The sequence below is a fragment of the Carcharodon carcharias genome, chromosome 3 (assembly GCF_017639515.1).
Source record: "Carcharodon carcharias isolate sCarCar2 chromosome 3, sCarCar2.pri, whole genome shotgun sequence".
NCBI lineage: Eukaryota > Metazoa > Chordata > Chondrichthyes > Lamniformes > Lamnidae > Carcharodon > Carcharodon carcharias.
Window position 1 is genome coordinate 149,082,912 of NC_054469.1, and position 26,659 is coordinate 149,109,570.

The window sequence follows — 26,659 nt, forward strand, 5'->3', positions numbered from 1 at the left end:
TTCCTCTGTACTTTTGGTAAGTTACAGCAACAAAATGAAAGCAGCTATAAACTTCCTGGCCTACATACAATATTTCCTAGATCCTACATGAAAACGTAACAGCAGGTTACATAAAGTTAAGCCAATCCATTCAAGCAGGTTTTAAATGAAGACATTTTAAATTCCTCTTCAATGCATCATTGTGTATCTCTGACTGTAAATACAGCCCTAAAGTTAACAAGTCCCAAGTTTTGATAACTGGCTCATTTTATCTTATTCCCTCATTCCAAATGGTTTTCAGTCATCATCAACTGTTTCTACTTTATTTTCTCAGGAAAAGACAACACAAATTAGTTTTACCAGGAAGCTACTTCAGTATGGAATATTCTGCTTACTTTTAAATATGTGTGAAAATTTGTTTTGTTGAAAGGTTGATAGTAGATGGTGTCACTTGCAGAAAGGTTGGGAAAATGAAATTTCAAGCAGCTCTTAACTGAATTAGACTAAGGCTGAACCATAAAGGACTGTCCAGGAGCACAGTTTAGCAGAAGGAACTGTCCAGAAGTAAACCTCGGCATATGGACTAACCAGGACTATGCATTAATTTAAACACACATGCACAAGAGTTATCTTCATCAAAATGTCTATCACAGCAACAAAATATAACGGGGATGCTGCTGACTGCAAATAAATTTCCACAGCTGTTGCTCTCAGACCAATAGCACAGTATAACTGCAGCCCAAGATGAAGCACACTACAGAAACAAATTCACTTTTGTAAAGTATAAATATAAACATGCATAAAGTTTGAACTCATAATAATCTTCTATGAAAGATGGTGTTAGACATGTTTGTGGAAATTCAAATCATGCAGGCCAATTTTTTGAAGAAAAACTTAATCCAGTCCATCTCCTGAAGCCCAATTGACCCAGGTGCATGTCATAAAACCTCAATTCATTGCATTATCAAAAATGTGTGTTGTAAGCGAAAGTACTGTAAAAAGATTTTTCTAACCACTAAAAAATATAAAATTTATATGTTTAAATGTCAGTAAATTTTAAGTCCTTCTGGTTTCAGCTTTCCTAAGGCGACAACTACTTTAAAAAGAAAGATAAATGTACGGGGTTTGTATCTGGTCCATTAGTGAAAATATTTTAAAAAGTCAAATATATCTAACATTTGTGTTTTTTCCCAGTTAAGCTACAAAACTGTTCATGAAGCTTAGCAAAGGATCGATAAGCTTTGGTTGGAGGAAATTTCTAATTACTATTGCATGTGAGTGGGATACACAAACAAGATATAACTTTTTGAAAGGAACTTAATTCAGATGACAGGAAAATGCTTCTGAAGAAATTTATTTTTAAATACTGAGGCAATATTTATGCTCATTAAGGTACAGATAATCTGTGCTGAATAATGAAACACTGCATTGTCTTGAATTGTTTTTATTGGTGTAAAAATATTCTAATGATTTTCAAACATTCAGAACATCAATACGATCTTATGAATACTATTCGTGGTACTTTTGGGTGCTTTGAAGTTGGTATTAATATAGGCAAAATTATGTACACTGTCGTTTGTCAATTTTAATTACGTACCAGAGGCTACTAAATTGCACTGTTTGTATGCAGCTCTACTTTGAGATGGTAGATAAATTGTACCTTGTGCACTGGGATTAATTTTGGTGGCCTGTAACATAATTGAGATCAAGTTATGAAAACTCTCAGGTCAGGTACTGCACCAAGATGGAGAGTAAAAATGCCACTACATTACCCCCAGCACTGCAACTTAACCCGAGGCTGAGGGATATATAAGCAGATTACAACCATTTATCACCTCAGGTATCCTTGTGATCTCACTGAAGGGGTGCAATGCCAAATAGTGGGTAATTTTATGCTGTGAATTTACTCCCAACATTTCAATGTTACTATTTTAAAGTTTTGATTTTCTGTGCAACATTAGAAATAATGGCATCAGGAATGTACACCCCACCCCTAGCCTTTAAGTCCAAATTAATCTAATTTTGGACTCCTGAAGCTGTCCATCAGTGCCCCAAAGTACAGGGGCTTGGAAATACTTTATAACTCCAACTAGAAATTAATAACAAAGTATGACAAAACATGGGTCGCAAATTGCCACGATAATTAATTAGTTCTGAAAATTAATCTGATTTCTCCAAATTATATGCAACAGAAACAAAAATGTGTCACTATTTTCCAAGGGCAAAAATTCTAATAATTTGAAAAATCAAGAATCCAAATTGTATTGAAGTAATTTAAGTTGTAAAATTTTTTAAAGTCTTCTTATAGGATTATTTCTTTTAGGTTAATTACCAATTTATACGCACTTCACAAAGTAAGCATGGGGTGTGGTTTGGGCTAGTATTTTCACATTTAAGTCCTGTGAGGGCTATGGTTAAAAGATGGTTTACCACTGCAACGCATTCAATTTATCAACTCATGTATTACAGATACTTTCCAATGAAAGGGGGAAAAAAGCACAAGCTGGTGTCTATTGACCATATGAAACAGGGAAAAACAATTACAAACAAATAAATGAAATTTATTGCAACTTCTGTTAGAAGTACTTAGAAGCATGTTAAGCCCACTAAATTGAAACAGCTGCTGACAATTATTTGCTCAGGCTGAACAACAGAATTATCACAAATCATCAGCTACCAAATGATTGATCATAAGAGGTCTCTAATGCATAGATTTTATTTAAAATTGTTAACACTTCAAAATCCAGTTTCTCCTGCCAAAGTACTAAAACAGTTCTTATCAAAGTCACAAATGACATCCTATGTAACTGCAACAAAGATAACCTATCCCTCCTTGTCCTTCTCAATTGGTCTGCAATCTTTGACATGGTTGGTTACACTATCTTTTTCAAACGCCTTTCCACTGGCTGGCTGGGTGGGACTGCACTTACCTGTGACCATGTACATAAAAATAGAACAAGTATCACTTGCAATGGCTTCTCTTTCTAATCCTGCACCATTATCTCTGGTGTCCCCCAAGGAGCTGTTCTTTTCTCCTTCTTATTTCACATCAACATGCTGCCCTTCAGCAACATTATCTGAAAGTCGGGGGTTAGTGTTCACATGTACATTGATGATACCCAGTTCTGCTTCACCATTTCTCTTGATTCCTTTACTGTCGCTAAATTATCAGTTTATCCTTTTGATTTCAAAAAGTATATAGGCATTTCAGGGAAATAAACCTGCAGAGTTATGGGGATAGAACCTGGGAATGGGACTGACTGGATTGCTCTTCAGAAAGCCAGCATAGACTCAATGGGCTGAATGGCCTCCCCATGTGTCTTCATGACTCTATGACTTATCCAACATTTAGTAATAGATGAGCAGAAATCTCCTCCAATTACATGCTGGGAAGACTGAAGTAATTGTCTTTGCTCCAAACTCCGTAACGACCAACTCCATCCCTTTTCCTGGCAACAGTTAAAGATTGAACCAGACTATTCACAGCCTTGGTGTCACATTTGATTGTAAGATAAGCCAGCAACCTTATATCCACACCATTACTAAAACTGTCTATTTCCACTTCTGTAACAGCCCTCGACTTCGCCACTAGCTCAGCTCATCTGCTGTTGAAACCCTCATTTATACCTTTGCTCCATTTAGACTTGACTATATCACAGATAGCCGGCTGGCCTCCCAAATTCTACCTTCCATGCTCCTGTGAAGCGCCTTGGGAGGTTTTCATAGTCAAAGAGTCATAGAGGTCTACAGCACAGAAAAACAGCCCTTCAGCCCATCGAGTCTGCGCCCGTCAAATAAGTACCTAACTATTCGAATCCCATTTTCCAGTACTAGGCCCATAGCCTTGTATGCCATGGCATCACAAGTGCGCATCCAAATACTTCTTAAATGTTATGAGAGTTTCTGCCTCTACCACACTTTCAGGCAGTGAGTCCCAGATTCCCACCACCCTCTGGGTGAAAAAATTCTTCCTCACATCCCCTCTAAACCTCCTGCCCCTTACCTTAAATCTATGCCCCCTGGTTATTGATCCCTCCACCAAGGGGAAAAGTTCCTTCCTGTCTACCCTATCCATGCGCTTCATAATTTTGTACACCTCAATCATCCCCCCCCCACCTCCACAATATCCTCTGCTCCAGGGAAAATAGCCTCAGTTTATCCAATCTCCCCATATAACTAAAACTCTCCAGCCCAGGCAACATCCTGGTAAATCTTCTCTAGTGCAATCACATCCTTCCTATAATGCGGATTCCAGAACTGCACACAATACTCTAGCTGTGGCCTAACCAGTGTTTTATACAGTTCCAGCATAACCTCCCTGCTCTTATATTCTATGCCTTGACTAATTATCTACCTGTCCCACTACCTTAAGGGATCGGTGGACATGCACACCAAAGTCCCTCTGATCTTCGGTACTTCCCAGGGTCCTACCATTCATCGTGTATTCCCGTGCCTTGTTTGTCCTGCCCAAGTGCATCACCTCACACTTATCTGGATTAGATTCCATTTGCCACTGATCAGCCCATCTGACCAGCCCGTCTATATCCTCCTGTAACCTAAGGCTATCTTCCTCACTGTTTACCACCCCACCAATTTTCATGTCATCTGCAAACTTACTGATCAACCCTCTTACATTCAAGTCTAACTTATTTATATATACCACAAACAGCAAGGGACCCAACACCGATCCCTGTGAAGCCCCACTGGACACAGGCATCCAGTCACAAAAACATCCCTCAACCATCACCCTCTGTTTCCTGCCACTCAGCCAATTCTGGATCCAATTTACCAAATTGCCTTGGATCCCATGGGCTCTTACCTTCGTTATCAGTCTCCCATGCAGGACCTTATCAAAAGCCTTGCTGAAGTCCAAGTAGACTACATCAAATGCATTGCCCTCATCTACACACCTGGTCACCTCTTCGAAAAATTCAATCCAATTAGTCAGACATGACCTTCCCTTAACAAAAGCATGCTGACTGTCCTTGATTAATCCCTGCCTCTCCAAGTGTAGATTAATTCTGTCCCTTAGAATTGCTTCCAATAATTTCCCCACCACTGAGGTTAGACTGACTGGCCTGTAGTTCCCCGATTTATCCCTTCCTCCGTTCTTGAATAACAGTACCACATTGGCTGTCCTCCAGTCCTCTGGCACCTCTCCTGTGGCTAGAGAGGCGTTGAAAATTATTGCCAGCACCCTTGATATCTCCTCCCTTGCCTCACTTAACAGCCTGGGATACATTTCATCTGGGCCTGAAGATTTATCTACTTTCAAGCCTGCCAGATCACTTAGAGCCTCCTCCATTTCTATGCTAATTTCTTTAATTACATCCCAGTACTTCTGCCTGATTTCCATATCCACGTCGCCCCTCTCACTCATGAACACCAACACAAAGTATTCATTTAGAACCCTACCTACATCTTCCGGTTTCACACACAAATTACCACTATGGTCCTTAATGGGCCCTACTCTTTCTCTAGTTATCCTCTTATTCTTAACATGCTTTTGATTTTCCTTTATTTTACTTGCCAATGTTTTCTCAAGCCCCCTTTTTGCTCTCCTAATTTCCTTTTTAAGTTCCCCCCAATGCATTCTATACTCCTCTAGGGCTTCCTCTGTTTTGAGCCCTCGGTATCTGCCATAACGATCCCTTTTTCTCTTTATCCAATCCTGTATATCCCTCGACATCCAGGGTTCCCTGGATTTGATGGACCCACGCTTTATCTTTACTGGAATATGTTGGCCGTATACTCTCCATATTTCCTCCATGAATGAGTCCCACTGCTCTGATGCAGATTCACCTAAAAGTAGCTGCTCCCAGTCCACTCTGGCAAAATCATATCTCATCTTATTAAAATCAGCCTTCCCCCAATTTAGAACTTTGATTTATGGCCCATCCTTGTGCTTTTCCATAACAACCTTGAATCTAATGGAGTTATGATCACTATCTGCAAAATTCTCTCCCACTGATACCTCGACCACTGATACCTCGACCACTTACCCAGCTTCATTCCCTAAAATTAAGTTCAGGACCGCCCCCTCTCTTGTAGGACCTCCCACGTACTGGCTTAAAAAGCTCTCCTGGATGCATTTTAAGAATTCCGCTCCCTCTAAACCTATCACATGATGACTAACCCAGTGGGGAAGTTGAAATTCCCCCACAATTACTACCCTATTATTCTTACAGTTCTCTGAAATTTGCCTACATATCTGTTCTTCTATTTCTCTCTGACTGTTTGGGGGCCTATAGTACACTCCTAGCAATGTGATTGCTCCTTGCTTGTTTTTCAGTTCCACCCATATGGCTTCATTTGAGGAGCCTTCTAAGATGTCATCCCTCCTTACTGCTGTAATTGATTCCTTGATCAATATTGCGATACCCCCTCCTCTTTTACCTCCTTCCCTGTCTCGTCCTGGAATATTGAGCTGCCAATCCTGCCCCTCTCTCAACCATGTCTCTGTGACAACAATGACATCATACTTCCATGTGTTAATTTGTGCCATCAACTCATCTGCCTTATTCGTCAGACTCCTTGCATTAAAATAAATACCATCCAACCTTGCCAAACTCCCTTGTGCCTTAACTGGCCTATAATTTCTATGCCTTCCAGACTCATTTGCTCTCTCTTCTAATTTTGGCTGTGCATTTCCTCCTGCTGAATCTCCTCTCAGGATCCCATTCCTCTGCCACGTTAGTTTAAACCCTCCCCAACAGCACTAGCATACCTTCCCGCAAGGATCTCATTCTGGTTCAGGTGCAACCTGTCCGCCTTGTACAGGTCCCATCACCCCCAGAAATGGTTCCAATGTCCCAGAAATCTAAAGCCCTCCCTCCTACACCATCTCTCCAGCCACGCATTCGTCTGGACTAACCTCCTATGGGTTATATAGTGGTTGTGGATTTGAAAGGTGCAGCCTCAGGAACCTTGGTGAGCTCCAGCAGTGCATCCTGTAGATGGTACACACTGCTGCCACTGTGCAGCAGTGGTGGAGGGAACAAATATTTGTGGATGGGGTGCCAATCAAGCGGGCTGCTTTGTCCTGGATGGTGTCAAGCTTCTTGAGTGTTGTTGGAACCGCACTCATCCAGGCAACCAGGCGTTCCATCACACTCCTGACTTATGTCTTGTAGATGACGGACAGGTTTTGGGGAGTCCGGAAGTGAGTTACTAGCTGCAGGATTCCTAGCCCCTGGCCTGCTCTTATAGCCACAGTATTTATTTGGCTAGTCCAGTTCAGTTTCTGGTCAATGGTAACCCCCAGGATATTGACAGTGGGGGATTCAGCGGTCATGCCATTGAATGTCATGGGGCGATGGTTGGATTCTCTCTTGTTGGGGAGTAAATTCATCTTGGCTTCCAACTTCTGTTCACTACCCAGTGACTCCTGCTAGAAGGCACGCATGTATCAATGTCAGGTGAGAACAGGATCAGGCTTGACAGATAAAGATAGGAGTTACAGACAATGTTCAGCAGCACCATTCGCGACGACTCAGGTACTGAAGCTGTCCATGTCCAAATGCAGCAAGTCCTGGACAATATCCAGGCTCGGGCTGACAAGTGGTAAGTAACATTCATGCCACACAAGTGCCAGGCAATGACTATCTCCAACATTCTGCCACCATTTGCCTCCTTCCACAACAGCTGCAACATTTGCGAGACTTGCATTTTAGTCATTTCAGGCATTATATTGTTATGGACGGTGGGGTGGGGAAACTTAAACAGCCCTGACTTCTCCTCTCACCACCCATCTGTAAACATAAAGGTGTTTGTGATTTCTGATTTTTCCCTTTACAAGTGGTGGCGTATTTTCTGTGCTACTGTGTGCATTGGAGTGCTGTTTTGGGTGCATTAGAGTGCTTAAGTTGGAGTTTGGTGCATGCTTGGTGGAGAGGGGAAGGAGGTACTCCTTTCATTATCTACCTTTCTCAGCCATATCTGGCTCACACTCTGCTACAGGTGAAGAAGCAGATTGAGTGTCGTAGGAGTCCATGAATCAGTGGAGAGAGAGAGCCAGGAGTTTACAGATAAAATCTAAAAGTGATGTCACAGGAGTCCCCTAAGTTGATTGGTTGGTAAGTATAGGCTTTTCTGGACTTGGCACAGAGAAAACGATTGATGAGTGACAAGTGAGTTTTTATATTATACCATACTGTAGTAAATACTTTGTATAAAGTTTAAGGTATGTTAGTGCAGCTTGGCCATGTTGAATGTGCATCGTGTGGGATGTGAGAAGTCATGCTGGCACAAAGTGCCTTCGATGATCAGAAATTTGAGCTCTGGTTGTGGAACTCAAGCGGTGGCTGGAGTCACTGTGGTACATCTGCAAGACTGAGGATTACATGGATAGCACATTTAGAGAAGTGATCACACCACAGCTAAGAAGTACACAGGCAGAGAGGGAATGGGTGACTCCCAGAGTATCTAAGAGAAACAGGCTGGTAGAGCGGAATCCCCTGAGGCTACCATGCTCTCTAATCACTTTACAATTTTGGATACGGGTGAGTGAGATATTTCCTCAGAGGCCTGTAGCAATACCCAAGTTTGTGGGAGGCACCATGAATGACTCAGCTGCACAGGAGGGAAGGAGGAAGAGTGGTAGTGCTATAGTAGTAGGGGATAATTAGGGAAGCAAACAGGAGTTTCTGCTCTGCTGCCGTAGATGTGACTTCAGGCCAGGACGGTGTGTTGTCTCCTTGATGCCAGGGTCGAGGATGTCACAGAATGGCTGCAGTATATTCTTTTGGGGGAGGGTAAACAGCCAGAGTTTGTGGTCCACATTGGGACCAATGACATAAGTAGGAAAATGGATGCAGACCTGAAAACAGATTTTAGGAAGTTAGGAAGGGATTAAAAAACTGGACCTCAAGATTAGTAATCTCAAGATTACTCCCAATGCCATGTGCTAGTGAGCATAAGAATAGGAAGATTGAGCAATTCAATGCATGGCTGGAGAAATGGAGTAGAAGGGAGGGCTTTAGATTTCTGAGCCATTGGGACCAGTTCTGGGGGCAGGGGGACCTGTACAAGAAGGATGAGTCACACGTTAGCAGGACTGGGATTAATATCTTTGTGGGGAGGTTTGCTAGTGCTGTTGGGAAGGGTTTAAATTAGATTGGCAGGGGATGGGAACCCAAGGGGAAATTCAGAGGGCAGAGGAGAAGAACTGGCAATGGGAAGTAGAGAAGTATTAGCTAATTAAGGAGGATATAATCAGAGTAGTATCAAGCTAGATCAAATATTTGGGAGAGTCTGATGGAATTAAGAGTAGGCAATAGTATGTTGTTAGATAGGGTCAGGATAAGGGGAAAGTAAAAAAACCTAAATCAATGTTGATGCGCATGTATGTGATTGCAAGGAGTATGGTTAATAACATTGGTGAACTACAGGCACAAGGTGACAAATGGAATAATAGTATTACTGCTATAACAGACACCTGGCTCAAAGAAGGGCAGGACAGGGTGCTAAATATTCCTGGGTACAAGATGTTTAGGAGAGACAGGGAGGAAAGAAAACGGTTGTGGCAGTATTGATTAAAGATGGAGAGAGAATGTTCCAGAGGGGTCAAGGACAGAATCTCTCTGGCTAGAGGTAAGGAATGAGAAAGGTGCAATAACATTGATCAGCGTAGCATACAGACCACCAACTGGTGGAAGGGATGTAGAGAAACAAATCTGCAAAGAAATCAGAGGTGCAAGATTATAGAATAATTCTAATGGGGGTACTTCAATTATGCAAATATAGACTGGGATAGGAATAGTGCAAAGGGGCAAGAGGGGCGAGAGTTCTTGGAATGTGTTCAAGATCATTTTCTGCAGCGGTATGTTTCTGGTCCAATGGGAGATCAGGTACTGTTGGACCTGGTTCTGAGATATGAGTTGGCCCAAGTGGATCAAATACCAGTGAGAGCATTTAGTGGACAGTGACCATTCTATCATAAGGTTAGGTTGGCCATGGACACGGAAAAGGAACAAGGAGCAATCCAGAGTAGGGATAATTAATTGGGGGAAAGCCAACTTTGATGGAATGAGAATGAATCCAAGTTGGAATCAAATGTTGGCAGAGAGGACAGTGACTGAACAAAAGGCCATCTTCAAAGAAAAAGTATTGCAGGCAATGTCAAGGTATATTCCCTTGGAGGGGCAAGGTAGGACAAATAAATCCAGAATGCCCTGGATGATGAGAGAGATAGAGGTGAAGATGAAAAGGAAGAAGTGCGCCTACAACAGATGTCAGATAGAAAATACAATGAAAAATCAGGTTGAATATAGAAGGACCAGAAGGGAATTGGAAAAAATAAGAAAAGCAAGCAGAGAGCATGAAAAGAGACTGGCAGCTAACATAAAAGGGAACCACCAAGGTTTTCCATAAGCATATAAATAATGAAACGGTGGGAAAAGAAAAAGTAAGGCTAATTAGAGACAAAAAAGGGGAATTGCACATGGGAGTAGAAGAAATAGCGGAGGTAATAAATGAGTACTATGCATCTGTCATTACAAAGGAAGAAGATGCTTCCTAGGCCGAGGTGAAAAATGAGGTAACCGGTACACTAGAAGAATTTAAAATTGAGAAGCAGGTAGTGTTAGAAAGGCTATCTTCACTTAAAATAGATAAGCTACCAGGACTGGATGAGTTGCATCCAAGGATACTGAGAGAAGTGAGAGTTGAAATTGCAGAGGCACTATCAATAATCTTCAAGTCTTCCTTAGACACAGGGGTGGTGTCAGAGGACTGGACAATTATAAATGTTACACCCTTGTTCAAAAAGGGTGCAAGGATAAAACTGGCAACTCCAGACCAGTCAGTTTGACTTGAGTGGTAGGGAAACTTGTAAACTATAATTCAGGACAAAATTAATAGTTACTTAGACAAGTATGGGATAATTAAGGAAAGCCAGCATGGATTCATTAAGGGAAAATCCTGTTTAACTAACTTGGAGTTTTTTGAGGAAGTAACAGTGCAGGTTGATAAGGGCAATGCTGTTGGTGTGGTGTATATGAGTTTTCAAAAGGCATTTGATCAGTGCCACACAACAGACTTGTGAGCAAAATTCTAGCTCATGGAATAAAAGGGAAAGTAGGCACTTGGATAAGAAATTGTTTGAGTGACAGGAAACAGAGTACAGTGATAAATGGTTGCTTTTCAGATTGGAGGAAGGTTTGTAGTGAAGTTCCCGAAGGGTTAGTGTTAGGACCCTTGCTCTTCCTGATATATATTAGTGGCCTAGACTGTGCTGTTCAGGGCATGATTTCAAAATTGCAGCTGATACGAAGATTGGAAATATTATCAACTGAGATGAGGATAGTCTTGAACTTCAAAAGGACATAGACATATTGGTGGATTGGGTAGACAAGTGGCAGATGAAGTTCAATGCAGAGAAGTGTGAGGTGATTCATTTTGGCAGGAAGAATATGGTGAGACAGCATAAAATAAAGGGAGAAACTCTTAAAGGTGCAAGAACAGAGGGACCTCAGTTTGTATGCACATAAGTCATTGAAAATGGCAGGGCATGTTGAGTGCAGTTAATAAAGCATATAGTGTCTTGGGCTTTATTAATAGGGGCACTGAGTACAAGAGTAAGGAGGTCATGTTGAACTTGTATAAGTCCCTAATTAGGCCTCATCTGGAATACTGTGTCCAGTTCTCAGCGCCAGACTTCAGGAAGGATGTGAACACATTGGAGAGAGTACAGAGGAGATTCACAGGGATAAAGAGCTGTTGCTATGAGGATAGATTGGAGAGGTTAGAACGGTTTTCCTTGGAGAAAAGAAGGCTGAGAGAAGATGTGATAGAAGTATTCAAGATCCTGAGGGGTATGGACAGGGTAAATATTGAAGAACTGTTCCCACTCAAGAGAGCATCGATAGCCAGAGGGCGTAGTTCCAAAATAATTGGCAAAAGGAATAAAAGTGAGATGAGGAAATTTTTTTTCACCCAGACAGTGGTTGGAGTCTGGGACAAACCTCCTGACAGAATAGTAGAGGCAGGTTCAATCAAGGTATTCAAAAAGGAATTGGATTGCTATTTGATGAGAGAGAATATGCAAGGTTACTGGGATAAGGCAAAGGAGTCGGACTAGGTAAAATGCTCTTTGAGAGAGCCAGTGCAGACTTGATGGGCTGAACGTAAAGTTTCTGTGATTCTGTGAAGTCAGTAATCCTGACAATACTTTGTCCGTTATACGGCAATAATACTCCTAATCTCATAAAATATATCTAAATCATATCGAGCAATGTCACAAGAAATCTGCTGGTAACATTATATCTTGTGTGGAACTACTTCTGTAAGAATAACACTGACATCCTATAATGTCTTTCTGATGTGTTTATACAGTAACGTTCCGCCATTCAGGAGAGGGGGCAGGGTTACATCCCTGTCAAACCTCACAAATGGCGAAATCGCAAAGGATGAACATGCTTTTTTCAATGGGACTCAATAGGTTCCACCTATTGAGCAGCATTGCTTTGGGCAGTTACAGTACTCTACAATAACCTGCGTTTCTCTTCACTGAAGCTGTAAGACCTGCTGTGTATACTCCACACTTGTGCTTTTTGTTTCCAGTTTCCAGCATTGACAGTTTTATTCGCAACCCATTTAAAAATCGCAGTCAATGAAAAAGAGAAAAACTCAGGGCCAATAAGGGGAAAAATATATCCTGGAAAATTCCTCTCCGATTTCCCCTCCCACCCCGCCTCAGGTCACTGAAACCAGCCAAGGAAGTCACATGAACCAAGGATTGCAAAGATTTGTAAAGACACTTACATTCTGTATTGTGTGATTTCTGCCCTCTGCTGAAACTAGTCCAGTTCCCTCTGAAAGTATTCGGAAAGTCAGCACCTACCACACCAGCCTATTGTAATTTCCAGAGCCTCACTACTCAGAAGACAAATCACCTAATGTCCAGTCTATCCCTACTCTCTCAAAGTTTAAACTCATGTAGACCGCTTCTCCCAAATCCATTAACCTGGAATAAACCACTAAATTACATTGTGAAACAAATCTGATTTGCACATTTGCAAAGAGCTATTGTAAAATAAAAGATCTTTTGCAAAGTTTGGACATTTCAAACGCGGACAAGTGAGCATTGCTCATGCAATGGGCAATGTGGTGTACAAAGCGCAGGTAAAGGAAAACACAAATAAGGAAGTCACAAAAGGCAGGACTCTACTGTATATATCTCTGATCAAGTCCTTCCAACTTCAGGGTAGACGGCACTGTGATACTGTTTCTATAGTGTTACATGCCTGAGACCTTCAAAAAAAAGTCTCTTGACCAATACTCCATCCTGTTGTCTCTCCTGAGGTCTGAGTTAGAGGTGTTATTTTCCTTCCCCTATCTCCCTACTAACACATCTCTTAACTTAGGGTCCATACCTTCTCCTGCAAATCAGTAATCTGGCTGAATCAGTACAGGTAATGTGCACTCAGGCTTCCATCTGAGGATAATTCTCTGTCTTATTTTGCTTACCTTTTCTCTTGATCCCTTCCTTAACTCTGAGTGGAAGCTTTTGTAAAAATTCACTTTAATGGGGGTGGTTAGATTTTCTCTTGTTGGAAATGGCACTTATACCGCATTAATGTTACTTACCACTTATCAGTCCAAGCTTGAATTTTGCCCAGGTCTTGCTATATGTGGGCATGGACTGCCCTGTTATCTGAGGAGTTGTGAATGGAACTGAACACTGTTCAGTCATCAGCAAACATCTCCAATTCTGATCTTATGATGTAAAGTCATTGATGAAGCAGTTGAAAATGGTTGGGCTTGGTGCATTACCATGAGCAACTCCTGCAGCGATGCCCTGGGGCTGAAATGATTAGCCTCCAACAATCGCAACCATTTTCCTTTATGCTTGGTTTGGCTCTGAGCAGTGGAGAGTTTTTACTGATTCCCCTTGACTTCAATTTTACGACAGCTCCTTGATGCTACATTTGGTCAAATGCTATCTCAATGTCAAGGCCAATCACTCTCATCCCACCTCTTGAATTCAGGTCTTTTGCCCAAGTTTGGATCAAGACTGTATCAGGTTTGGAGCTGAGCTGTTCTGGTGGAACCCAAACTGGGCACCAGCAAGAAGGTTATTGTTCAATAATTGCCGCTTGATAGCACTGTCGATGATGCCCTCCATCACTTTGTTGATGTTGAAGATTGGCTCATGGGGCCGCAAATAGCTGGGCAGAATTTGTCCTGCTTTTTGTGAACATACATACCTGAGCAGTTTTCCACCTTGTTGGGTAAATGAATATATTGGTGCTGTACCAGAACAATTCGGATAGACGTGTGGCTAGTTATGGAGCACAAGTTTTCAGCACAATGGTAAGGATGTTGTTGGGCCCCATAACCTTTAATGTATGTAGTGCACTCAGAGCCTGAGATAGATCATCCATTAACCACTTCTGGCTGAAGATGGCTGCAAGTGCTTCAGCCTTGTCTTTTGCATTTACATGCTGGGGTCCACTGCTGGTGGGAACGTTCATGGAGCCTCCTCCTTGTACTATTAGTTAAATTATCCACCATCATTCACAACTGAATGTGGCAGGACTACAGAGCTTCAACCTGAACCATTGGTTGCGAGGTCATTTAGTTCTGTCTATAGCATGCTATCTATAGAATAGCATTTCAGCATGGAAATTATGGATTTGAGCCCATTTCCAAGGCACATCCTATATGCCACTAGAGGTACCAATATTAATGTTGCTTAAAAAGTATGCCATAGAGGCAATACAGCTTATCTTCAAGTTGGTTCCTCATCTTGACTGAGGAATTCACCTTATCACTTCTGTGTCCCAGGTCATAGCAGTTCATGCCTGGTGTTTGCAGTAGCACACTAGCAATGTTGCTCACCTCCGCCTTAGTTTAACTGAACCAAAAAATAAATGTAACATTGCTAAGTTGCAGAAACATCTTTTATGCCCTTTCCCTCTTGTTGTTAAGAGACAGGAAAATACATGTCACTTTAGAGCCTTTCAAATATAGCCAAAATCCAACGTAGCTAACTATGAAAAATGCATCAACAAGCTCAATACAATTTTTAAAGTTAATCTATATCTAGTAATATTCAAAAAGCAGTTCTTCTGTTTCTACTGTGATCTAACATCCAGGCCCCAATCCATATGGAATCACACTCACGTTCTAGACTTCAGACGTCCCCTGAACAGTGACACAAAAGGTCAGCAAGTAATTAAAAGAAACACACACCAGCCACTGATCTTTAGCATCAGTATACGAAAAAAGTCCTTATTAACATTTTCAAATTCGCTCAAAATTACTCACAGAAAAGCTGGATAGAAATTAAGCTGAATTCATTTCAAAAAATGCTTCTAAACTTTAAATCTTAAATTTATGAAACAGGACATTTCCAATATTTTTATTACAAATACAAAGTATCAATTTTAACCTCCGACATGGCAAGCATAGAAACGGATTAAATGAGACCCAAGCAGTTTTCCAAGCAACAAATGATGATTAAATATACTCCACACTACGTAACTATATAAATGTGAATACTAGGAACCAATACAGGATTTGTACATGCACCAGGGAATTTTAATTCTATATTAGAATATAAAAGAAGGCTCCGTACATTATAAGCAACCTTGTATGTGACTTTCTAGAAAACACAGTTTCTTTCAGAACATCATCAGGCTAGGTTTAGTTTAGTCCTGAAATCCTCCACCAGTAAACAAGCCCTAAAGCACTAGCTGAAGACAGTTCAAAGCCAACCTTTGAGTTCATTGTTGACATTTGATAATGGCTAGCTTATTTTCCTACTGCAAACAAAACCTGTTTTGTACTGACTTTTTTTACTGGCTGTGTTAGCCATGGCTCAGTTGGTAACACTCTTGGCTCAGAAAGTTCTAGGTTCAAGTCCCTCTCCAGAACTTGAGCATAAAAATCAAGGCTAAAACTCCAGTACAGTACTAAAGAAGTGGTGCACTGTTGGAGGTGGTGTTTTTGAACGACATGTTAGATCGAGGCTCGGATGGATGTAGACGATCCCATGGCACTATTTCAAAGGGATAGTATAGTTATCCAATGTACCAGCTAATACTTCTCCCTCAATCAACAGCATAAAAACAGATTATCTGGTCATTATCATGTTGCTGACTGGGAGCTTGCTGCACACAAATTGACTGCTGCGGTTTCTACATTACAACAGTGACTACAATTCAAAAGTTCTTTATTAGCTGTAAATTGCTCTGAGGCATCTGGTGATTCTGAAAGACACTCAGTGACATGCGCCGCCATATGAACACACTCGACCTCTCCCTCCAGCAGCACCGCCATACCCTTTTTCAAAGCTGCACGTGCCCCCAGTTTCATTTTATCCTTCGGCTCATCCGACGCCTCAACAAGAAACTTTTTCTCTTTCTCTCAAGTGCTAAGGAACGCAAGCTCCAACAACTCATCGACACCAACACCCATCTAGGACCCTCCACCCCGGCCTGTCCCTCCGTCCCCACCCCATCTTCCAATCCCAACCCCAGCTGTGTATTCACTATACCCCCTGACCTTCCCCTCTCCGATGCTGAACGTTCAGTGCTCAGCAAAGGACTTAGTTTCATACCCTTACGCCCTCACCTCAATGAATTTCGGGCTCGGCATGATGCTGAACTCTTCTTCCGTCGTCTTCGTCTCCGGGCTCACTTCTTTGGGCAGGAGTCCTCTCCCAGTTCAACGGATCCTTTTAGCCATCTCCAATATTCTCCCTCCACCTGGACCCCTCCCTCTGGATTCTTACCTTCTCTTGATCTATTCATTGAGAACTGTCGGCGCGACATTAGTCGTCTCAATTTCTCTGCTCCTCTCACCCATTCTAATCTGTCTCTCTCTGAACTTACTGCACTCCATTCTCTCAGGTCCAACCCTGACATTGTCATCAAACCCGCTGACAAGGGTGGTGCTGTTGTTGTCTGGCGCACTGACCTCTACCTCGCGGAGGCTGAGTGTCAACTCGCAGACACTTCCTCCTACCTCTCCCTGGACCATGACCCCACCACTGAACATCAAGCCATTGTTTCCAGGACTGTCACTGACCTCATCTCCTCTGGGGATCTCCCTCCCACAGCTTCCAACCTGATAGTCGCCCAACCTCGGACAGCCCGCTTCTATCTCCTACCCAAAATCCACAAACAGAACTGCCCCGGTAGACCGATCGTCTCAGCTTGCTCCTGCCCCACAGAACTCATTTCTCGTTATCTTGACTCACTTCTCTCTCCCCTTGTCCAGTCCCTTCCCACCTACATCCGTGATTCCTCTGACACCTTACGTCACATCAACAATTTCCAGTTCCCTGGCCCCAACCGCTTCCTCTTCACCATGGACGTCCAATCCCTCTACACCTCCATCCCCCACCAGGATAGTCTGAGGGCCCTTAGCTTCTTCCTCGAACAGAGGCCCGAACAATCCCCATCCACCACTACTCTCCTCCGTCTGGCTGAACTTGTTCTCACGCTGAACAATTTCTCCTTCAACTCCTCTCACTTCCTCCAAATAAAAGGTGTGGCTATGGGTACCCGCATGGGCCCCAGCTATGCCTGTCTCTTTATGGGGTATGTGGAACATTCCTTGTTCCAGTCCTACTCCGGCCCCCTTCCACAACTCTTTCTCCGGTACATCGATGATTACTTCGGTGCCGCTTCATGCTCTCGTTGGGACTTGGAAAAATTTATTAATTTTGCTTCCAATCTCCACCACTCCATCATTTTCACATGGTCCATCTCTGACACTTCCCTTCCCTTCCTTGACCTCTCTGTCTCAATCTCTGGTGATAGACTGTTCACCAATATCCATTACAAACCCACCAACTCCCACAGCTATCTTGACTACAGCTCCTCACACCCCGCTTCCTGTAAGGACTCCATCCCATTTTCTCAGTTCCTTCGCCTCCGTCGCATCTGTTCTGATGATGCTACCTTCAAAAACAGTTCCTCTGACATGTCCTCCTTCCTTAACCGAGGTTTTCCACCCACGCTCGTTGACAGGGCCCTCAACCGTGTCCGGCCCATCTCCCGCGCATCCGCCCTCATGCCTTCTCCTCCCTCCCAGAAACATGATAGGGTCCCCCTTGTCCTCACTTATCACCCCACCAGCCTCCACATTCAAAGGATCATCCTCCGCCATTTCCGCCAACTCCAGCATGATGCCACCACCAAACACATCTTCCCTTCACCCCCCCCCATCGGCATTCCGTAGGGATCGCTCCCTCCGGGACACCCTGGTCCACTCCTCCATCACCCCCTACTCCTCAACCCCCTCCTATGGCACCACTCCATGCCCACGCAAAAGATGCAACACCTGCCCCTTCACTTCCTCTCTCCTCACCGTCCAAGGACCCAAACACTCCTTTCAAGTGAAGCAGCATTTCATTTGCATTTCCCCCAACTTAGTCTACTGCATTCGTTGCTCCCAATGTGGTCTCCTCTACATTGGAGAGACCAAACGTAAACTGGGCGACCGCTTTGCAGAACACCTGCGGTCTGTCCGCAAGAATGACCCAAACCTCCCTGTCGTTTGCCATTTTAACACTCCACCCTGCTCTCTTGCCCACATGTCTGTCCTTGGCTTGCTGCATTGTTCCAGTGAAGCCCAACGCAAACTGGAGGAACAACACCTCATCTTCCGACTAGGCACTTTACAGCCATCTGGACTGAATATTGAATTCAACAACTTTAGGTCGTGAGCTCCCTCCCCCATCCCCACCCCCTTTCTGTTTCCCCCTTCCTTTTCTTTTTTTTCCAATAAATTATATAGATTTTCCTTTTCCCACCTATTTCCATTATAAAAAGAGAAAAAGAAAAAAAAAAGTTTATTTATTTATTTTACATCTTTTATGCTCTCCCCACCCCCACTAGAGCTATACCTTGAGTGCCCTACCATCCATTCTTAATTAGCACATTCGTTTAGATAATATCACCAACTTTAACTTTAACACCTATGTGTTCTTTTGTACTATTGTTGACATCTTTTGATGATCTGCTTCTATCACTGCTTGTTTGTCCCTACAACCACACCCCCACTCCACCTCTCTCTCTCTCTCCGCCCCCCACACACACACCTTAAACCAGCTTATTTTTCTACTCTTTCTTGGACTCGAACTCAAGTTCTGTCGAAGGGTCATGAGGACTCGAAACGTCAACTCTTTTCTTCTCCGCCGACGCTGCCAGACCTGCTGAGTTTTTCCAGGTAATTCTGTTTTTGTTTTTGCTGTGTACTATATAAATGCTAACCTTTTCTTTTTTTACCACAATTTTCAAACCTGCAAGAACCTCAGGTTCATCAGAAGGAAGTTCGAGGTCTGACAATTATACTCATCATGTTTCATTATTAAATCAAAGTTAATATTTTTATAGTTCAAATTATTTTTCTGTTTTACATAATGTTATATAGATAATAGTGATTGAATTCTAACAAATTCTCCACCCAAATGTATAATGAAAAATTCCTTGCCTTCATGGGGTCAGAAGAAGTAGGAGAATAACTTAATCACTTCTCAGTTTAGAATGCTTAGGAGGAGGCAAGAGGTATGTGATCACAGGTTTTTTAATTTTGTAACTCAACACTAAAAGACCTACTGTATTTCTTCAGAATGCTTGTAAATGCCTTGGGGTAATTTTCTAGCTACTGCACAAAAAATTCTTCAATGTACTAATTCATTTGGACAGCGTGTTCCAATTATTTCAAAGTTATTCATTTAGTCTATAACACAGAAGTCTCACTGTCGAACTTTTGATCTTTTTTTCCCAGGAAACATTCCTCCAGACTTCAGGAAAGCATCACCAAATTTTGTACTTTCAGGATTCTTGTTTCTGATTTTATGCTTTCATGTAGTTAAGTTTGTTTCTCCTCCCACAATACAAACCAAGAATGGGTATTCCTACACTTCAAGTTACAAAGCAGAAGTTAACTATGTCGTTTTCACTCTGTTCTTGAATGGTCAGTTGTTTGAAGCTACTTCAACTTTTGAAGCTCTTGGTCAAATTTTTTGTTATGTATGTATGACTTTTCAAATAGATAGTTGGAGAGTTACTAACAACCAGATGATTTAGATCAGTGGCTAATAATTGGAGTAAGTTGTCTTCAATCACAAGGTTACACAATAAAGTTTTCAAATATTCTCTCAAATGCTTCAAATTGTCTTGACATTAGTATACTAACCCCAGTTTTGCAAGGCTCTGCTAGTGATGCAGAAACTTCCTGAAAAGAGGACATAAAATTGGGCCCACTGGATAGCGTGCCCAATTCTCTGCAAGCAGTAATGCAGACATTTTGAAGAACTTGCTGATCGCTTACAGGTACACCTCCAAACTTGATGTAAATTGGTTCCTTATTGGATCTTTGTGCCTCCCACCTGGAAATACTGTTTACCCATTTCAATGGGGGCTGCAGCATGTGGTTGGGCTAGCCTGTGCAAGGAGCACTCAAAGACAAGGTGAGGTCAAAGTGACTGCCCTTGACATCAAGGCAGCATCTGACCAAGTGTGGCATCAAGGAGACCTAGCAAAACTGGAGTCAATGGAAATCAGGAGGAAAACTCTCTGCTGGTTGGAGTCATACCTTACATAAAGAATGATGTTTATGATTGTTGGAGGTCAATCATCTCAGCTCCAGGACATCACTGCAGGAGTTCCTCAGGATAGCGTCCTAGGCCCATCTTCAGTTGCTTCATCAAAGACTTTCCTTCCATCATAAGGTCAGAGACGGGGGCTGTTCACTGATGATTGCAGAATGTTCAGCACCATTTGCGACTCATCAGATATTGAAGCAGTCCATGTCCAAATGCAGCAAGATCTGGACAATATCCAGGCTTGGGGTGCAAATGCCAAGTAATATTCACACCACACAAATCCCAGGCAATGGGCAACTCCAACAAGAGAGAATCTGTCACCCCTTGACATTCAATGGCATTATGCTTGCTGAACTCCCTCTATCAAAATCCTGGGGGGGTTACCATTAACCAGAAACTGAACTGGACCAGCCATATAAACACTGGCTACACAAGCTAGGAGTCCTGCAGTAAATAACTCATCTCCTGACTCCCCAGAGCCTGTCCACCATCTACAAGGCACAAGTCAGGAGTGTGATGGAATACTCTCCACTTGCCCGGATGAGTGCAGCTCCAACAACATTCAAGGAGCTCAATACCATCCAGGACAAAGCAGCTTGTTTGATTGGCAACCCATCCACAATCACTCCCTCCACCATCGATGCACAGTGCCAGCAGTGTACACCATCGATGCACTGCAGGAATTCACCAAGGCTCCTGAGACACAGCACCATCCAATCCCACGATCAATACGACCTAGAAGAACATAGGCAGCAGACTCAAGGGAATACCACCGCCTGGAAGCTCCCCTCCAAGCCACTCACCATCCTGACTTAGAAATATATCAATGTTCTTTCACTGTCGCTGGGTCAAAGTCCTGGAACTCCCTCCCTAACAGCACTGTGAGTGTACATGGATGGCAACAGTTCAAGAAGATCGCCACTACCTTCTCAAGGGAATGGCAATAAATGCTGGCCTAGTCAGCGATGTCCACACCCCGTGAACAAAAAAAAAACACAGCAACAATCTGCATTTATATAGCAGCCCTGCCACAGTAAAATGTTTCAAGGTTCTTCACAGGAGTGTTATCAAACAAAATTTGACACCAAGTCACATATGGAGATATTGTAACAGATGACTAGAAGTTTGATCAAAGAGGTGCATTTCAAGGAGTGTCTAAATGGAAGAGAGACAAAAAGAGTAAGTGAACTTTAGGAAGGGAAAACCGGAGCTTACAGCCTAGGCACTTATTCCTTTAACTTTCAACTATTAACCAGGTATTCTGCATCCGACAATATGTTAGCTGCCAGCACAGGGCAAGTTGCACTGGGGCAAAATCAAATATTGCTGGAAACATGCAGTAGATCTTTTAGCATCTGTATAATGAACAGCCAAGTTTACATGTCAGATGTGCATCCCTCTTCAGAACTTGTCTGTTCTCTACAATTCTGGCTAAACTATGTATTTCTTTTCTTTTTCAGATTTCCAAAATCTGCAGTATTTTATCTATATTCAAAATAGTTTACCCTGCAAAATTGGCCAGTCACTTCAATGTAGTGTGGACTAGCTTGGCACATGGAGCCAATCATGCCTGACGCAGCTTTTGCTGGGATTTAGAATTGGGGGTGTGTGTATAAACATTATTAATGGAGACATTGCTAACTTTTTTTCTTACAAAGTTAATCTGTGCACCATTACTTTAGTCCATTACATTTGCTATTATGTACTGACCACCAGGAGAGTCCATGATTCTCTACAAATATTCATTTCCTGTCCTATGGCCTTTCGCTTCATAATGAAATTTAACCATTGAATGAAAGGAAACATCAGGGGAGATCTGTTCATTGATATTGATATATGCCAAAATACAAATGGACAGACTACTCTAGGGTACCAACCTGTCAAGAAAGGGTACTCTTTTTTTAAGCAATAGAGCTATTTAACCATATCCAAGGTACCATGATTCACACAGGGGATGCAATTCTTCTGCTCTTGCAAAAAATCATTACGCTTGTGCATGTACTTCTATGCATTAAGTCAAGCCTCACAATAATTTAGTGTTTACATCTGTTTTCCCTCATCTTTACAAAGACAAATGCATCACATTTCAAATGACTCACACATTGTAAATATCCAGTCTGGGTCACCGGAATGCTGGACTAGCCACATTGTATTTAATACTACAGACTGTGCTAGAAAGAGGAAACAATTACAGAAATATTTTTTGAAGCTGCAAAATTATGGGAAAAGTGAAAGTTAATTCACCAGAATTTACAGCCTGAATCCACCGTACTCCCAGAGATATATTGTGATAGCTTTAACTTGAGGGCCTCAAGTTAAAAAAAACTTACAGAGGGGGATTTGGTTGCTGTGTATATGTTTAAAAAAGTATATAGCATATCTTGTCACTAACGATTCAAAGTATTTATCCCAGTTATTTGAAAAGTTAGGATTTATGTAAGGGTGCAGCTCATGACATATACTCACTCTCCTCATAGTTTGAGTTCAATAAAACATGGGCCAGAATTTTACAGAGCTTGAAGCAGACACAAGCCCAACCCGAACTCACTTGAACTCATGTGAGAAGACGTCGGGCGCATGTCATGGCGCTCTCGTGCATTATTACAGTCGCTGGGCATGAATGGGAGTCTGAGGCATCTTCACAGCAATTGACAGCCTTCTGGAAGCTTGTATACCGCCCGCCTACCCGCACCCTTACTTGTCTCAGCACCCACCCTTCCCTCACTGCTGAGCGCATTTCACAGTGGCCAGCAGTTAATTGACCAGCCGGCATGAGATTGGTGTCAGGAGCCGACAGAAGGTGGGAGCAGATTTCACATCCCCTTCCAGTCCCGCCGATCGCGCTCCCATGCCATGCATAAAATTGAGGCCATGTAGTGCTTGGGTCAAAGAACAAGATCAAAACTGGAGTGGTTTATTAAGGTCAGCAGAATCCAGAGCTCGAATGATACTTTAGGTTCTCTGCTGACAGTTATTATTCCTCACAAAACCCACTGTCGTCTTAAAATTGAATGCATTTGAGATAGTTTGACAGATGCAACAGAGAAATCAAGTGATCAACAACTAACCTATTGGCAGAAGTTGTAAAGTGTTGCATTATGCAATACCATTTCATCTCCCAAAATCTACAATAACACGGCACAGCTTTTGTCTGTCCTCACTTTTCTGATCAGTTGGTGGGTTGATTTGGTGGGTACAGCCTGGTGCAGGTGGAGGCACGAGGGACAGAGGATCCAACACCTCACTGAATCAGATGGATCAAAAAATTATTATACCCAGTGCACTCAGTACCTGAATGTCAGTTTTAAAATATATACTTAACCAACAGTCATTCAACAGGTGTGAAACAACAGTTTTACAGAACAATCTCCACAATCAAAATTGCTGCAAAGCTTACAGCAGTCAGCTTTTTTCATGAGTCTCCCTCTGCAGTTGGGCAAATCCTTGGTCAGTTATGATTCCCTTGGGTATACTCTGTAAATTCATTTCTTTCTGCCAGCGTGGAGCTCTCTTTATGGTGTTGGATTGGTGGTATGAGTAGAATGGAACGGCATGGGATGATGACGGCATGGGAGGGAGGGGATAGCAGGTGAGGGATGGCATGGAAAGGATGGACAGTCAGGACTGCATTGGACTGACCCAGGACATTATCCCCATTGCCATGTTAAGGAATGAAACGGAGATACTGTTCCACTTTGTGAGTCAGCGTTGTTTTGTGCTTACACAAAAACAAAAATAGCTGGAAAAACTCAGTAGGTCTGGCAGCATCTGCGAAGAGGAAAACAGTTAACGTTCTGAGTCTGTATGACTCTTTTGTGCTTAATTTGGCTGATACCAATCCTATTTAATTTTAAATAGATGATTTTCAGGACGTAAGCCGAGGAACTACCATTTGTGTGCGGTCAGTGTCAATATGAAAAGGTGGTGGGATGGAGATGACTTGAGAGGGGTGGCATGGGAATGATGGAATACCATGGGATGAAATTGCATGCGGAGGGGTGGCATGAGAATGTTATAACTAATGGTAATGCAACTAATATTACATACTACTGAGGAAAAAGCTCTTGCAGAAAGCCAGTATGGATACGACTGGCTGAATGGCCTCCTTCTGTGAAATAACCATTCTATGATTCTATTGGAGAATTGGCCAATCAGGTTCAAACTGCTAAGCAGATTTTGCAACCCATGACAAATAATATTTACTCACTTGAGGGTAACCCTGGCATTATCTTGTCTGGTTTAGTCAATGATGTATCCAACAGGAAAATATTTCATTCTTAGCTCATTCCATTTGCTTTTCACCACTAACCATTTACAATCGATAAATTAAGATACGAAATGGCCACTAGGGTAACGAAAAGTGTTTCAGGAGAACAGGCTCCTTCCTTACATGGATATGAACATGAACAATAAAGGTTGACAGGTACCTTTTTAGACTTCACTCATATTTCTCTCATATCAAATGTTGAAGACCAGTCCTGAACATAAGTATTTGCTCCCTTTGGTAGTACAGAACTTGAGTATTACTGAAAAAAAGAGACATGTCTAAGCTTTTGATCTTGAACTCATCAGGGCACTCACAAGAATACCAATATAAGGGGGAAAAACAACAATTTATACTGTATGTGAAGAGAGTGCTAATTGATTGGCAAGTGGCACTGCCATGGAAAATGCACCACAGATGATGACTGACAGTTAACTGTCAAGTATTGTTTGAAATTTAAACCAGACAGCTTGATCCTGATTGGTCAAGGCATTGCCCTGCGAAATGAGTCGGCAAATGGCTGCCACTTATTTTGTTTAGCTGAAAGAGGTGCAATGTTTACATGTTCTTTCTGTCTGCAAAGAACAAGGCCCTGTGTATTAATATATGTAGCTTCCAATACATGCAAATGTGCTACGTTGCGAGCCCAACTGACAATCTTAAATTGGTTGTCAGCGTAATTATTAGCAAATATTGTCCAATCACAGAATCACATCTATTGTTGGACACTGTTTTCAGTTTTGCAAGCATGGACATGTCTTTTTTTTTCAGCAATACTATTTGCTCCCTATGAACTCATCCAATGGTGTAGTTAACAAATACCCTGACTACTTACTAGAATTGACACAAGTCCCCAAGTGTCCTCCCAGTCTTCAGAAAATGGAAGAACACCATCATCAGACCGTGAGATTCAGGTTTATAAACTGCAAATCAGGTGTATAAATAGTAAAAAAAAAAGGAGAAAGTAGCAGAAAATAAATAGTTTCACTGGATTACAACACATCTAACCTTTACTTCCGCAGGTATGCAAAAATTGTAACCTTGCCAACTTTTGTTTGCAATCCAACCCTAGACGCACATCGATACCATAAAATTTAATGCATGAAAATTCAGTTAGCCACCGGTCTCTGAGTCGGCGATAAAAGGGCTGCATCCAGTGGTACAAGAGAAACTGAAGAGGTTAGAGCATGCTGCCCATCTTATATACCTCTCTTACAAAGTTCAAAAGATTCAGAAAGTGTCTTTCAATACTTAAAAAGCTTATGAAATAAGTGATTTACTGAACTCCACGTAGATATCAGATACAAGTCCATGTGCACATTGCCAACCTTCAACTGATTCTCTTCAGACCCAGTCTAATTTAGGTGGTTTATACTTGATTTACAATCAAAGGTCATTTTGCAGCATAGTAGCAAAAAGAAAAAAATAATTATATATTTCATGATAACTGCACTAAATTGTTTGTGTATCCTTTACTATCTTCTTTGAAACTTTTAGTTCAAGCTCAGCTTATCCTAAAAAACTGGACTTTAACTTGACATTTTATTTCAATAATTAGAAAGAGCTTTTAAATCACGTCTGGGCATTCTGAACATGTAGTTTGCAGGATTTTCTATATGTGCTACCCATATATCAACAAGAGATAAGGTGTTGCCTATTCCTGTGAAAATTTCCCAAGTTTAGTTACTATTCAGAAAAAATTTTGAAAGAAACAAAAGAATGAATTCTCAATGTTTTTCTTTCAATCAACTGTTAGATCTACATAGCAATTATGTTTTCTTTTACAAACTCCTTCTAGACAGATAATACTTGTGAGATGCAGCAACTGTTAACAGCAACATCTATGACTGTGC

The 26,659-nt window shown here is 42.0% G+C and overlaps 1 protein-coding gene across 2 annotated transcripts in view; it reads right to left on the reverse strand.

The window, feature by feature from the left end:
- The window catches only part of jazf1b (JAZF zinc finger 1b), a 288,562-nt gene that overhangs the window by 174,017 nt on the left and 87,886 nt on the right, over positions 1-26,659 (reverse strand). The window contains exon 1 of one of the 2 annotated variants that reach the window (XM_041185105.1): positions 24,970-25,060. The exons of the other annotated variant lie outside the window; for it this stretch is intronic. The gene's annotated coding sequence lies outside the window, so the exon portion shown is untranslated. Of the gene's footprint in view, positions 1-24,969; positions 25,061-26,659 lie in introns of those variants that run through there. 2 annotated transcript variants of the gene reach the window in all.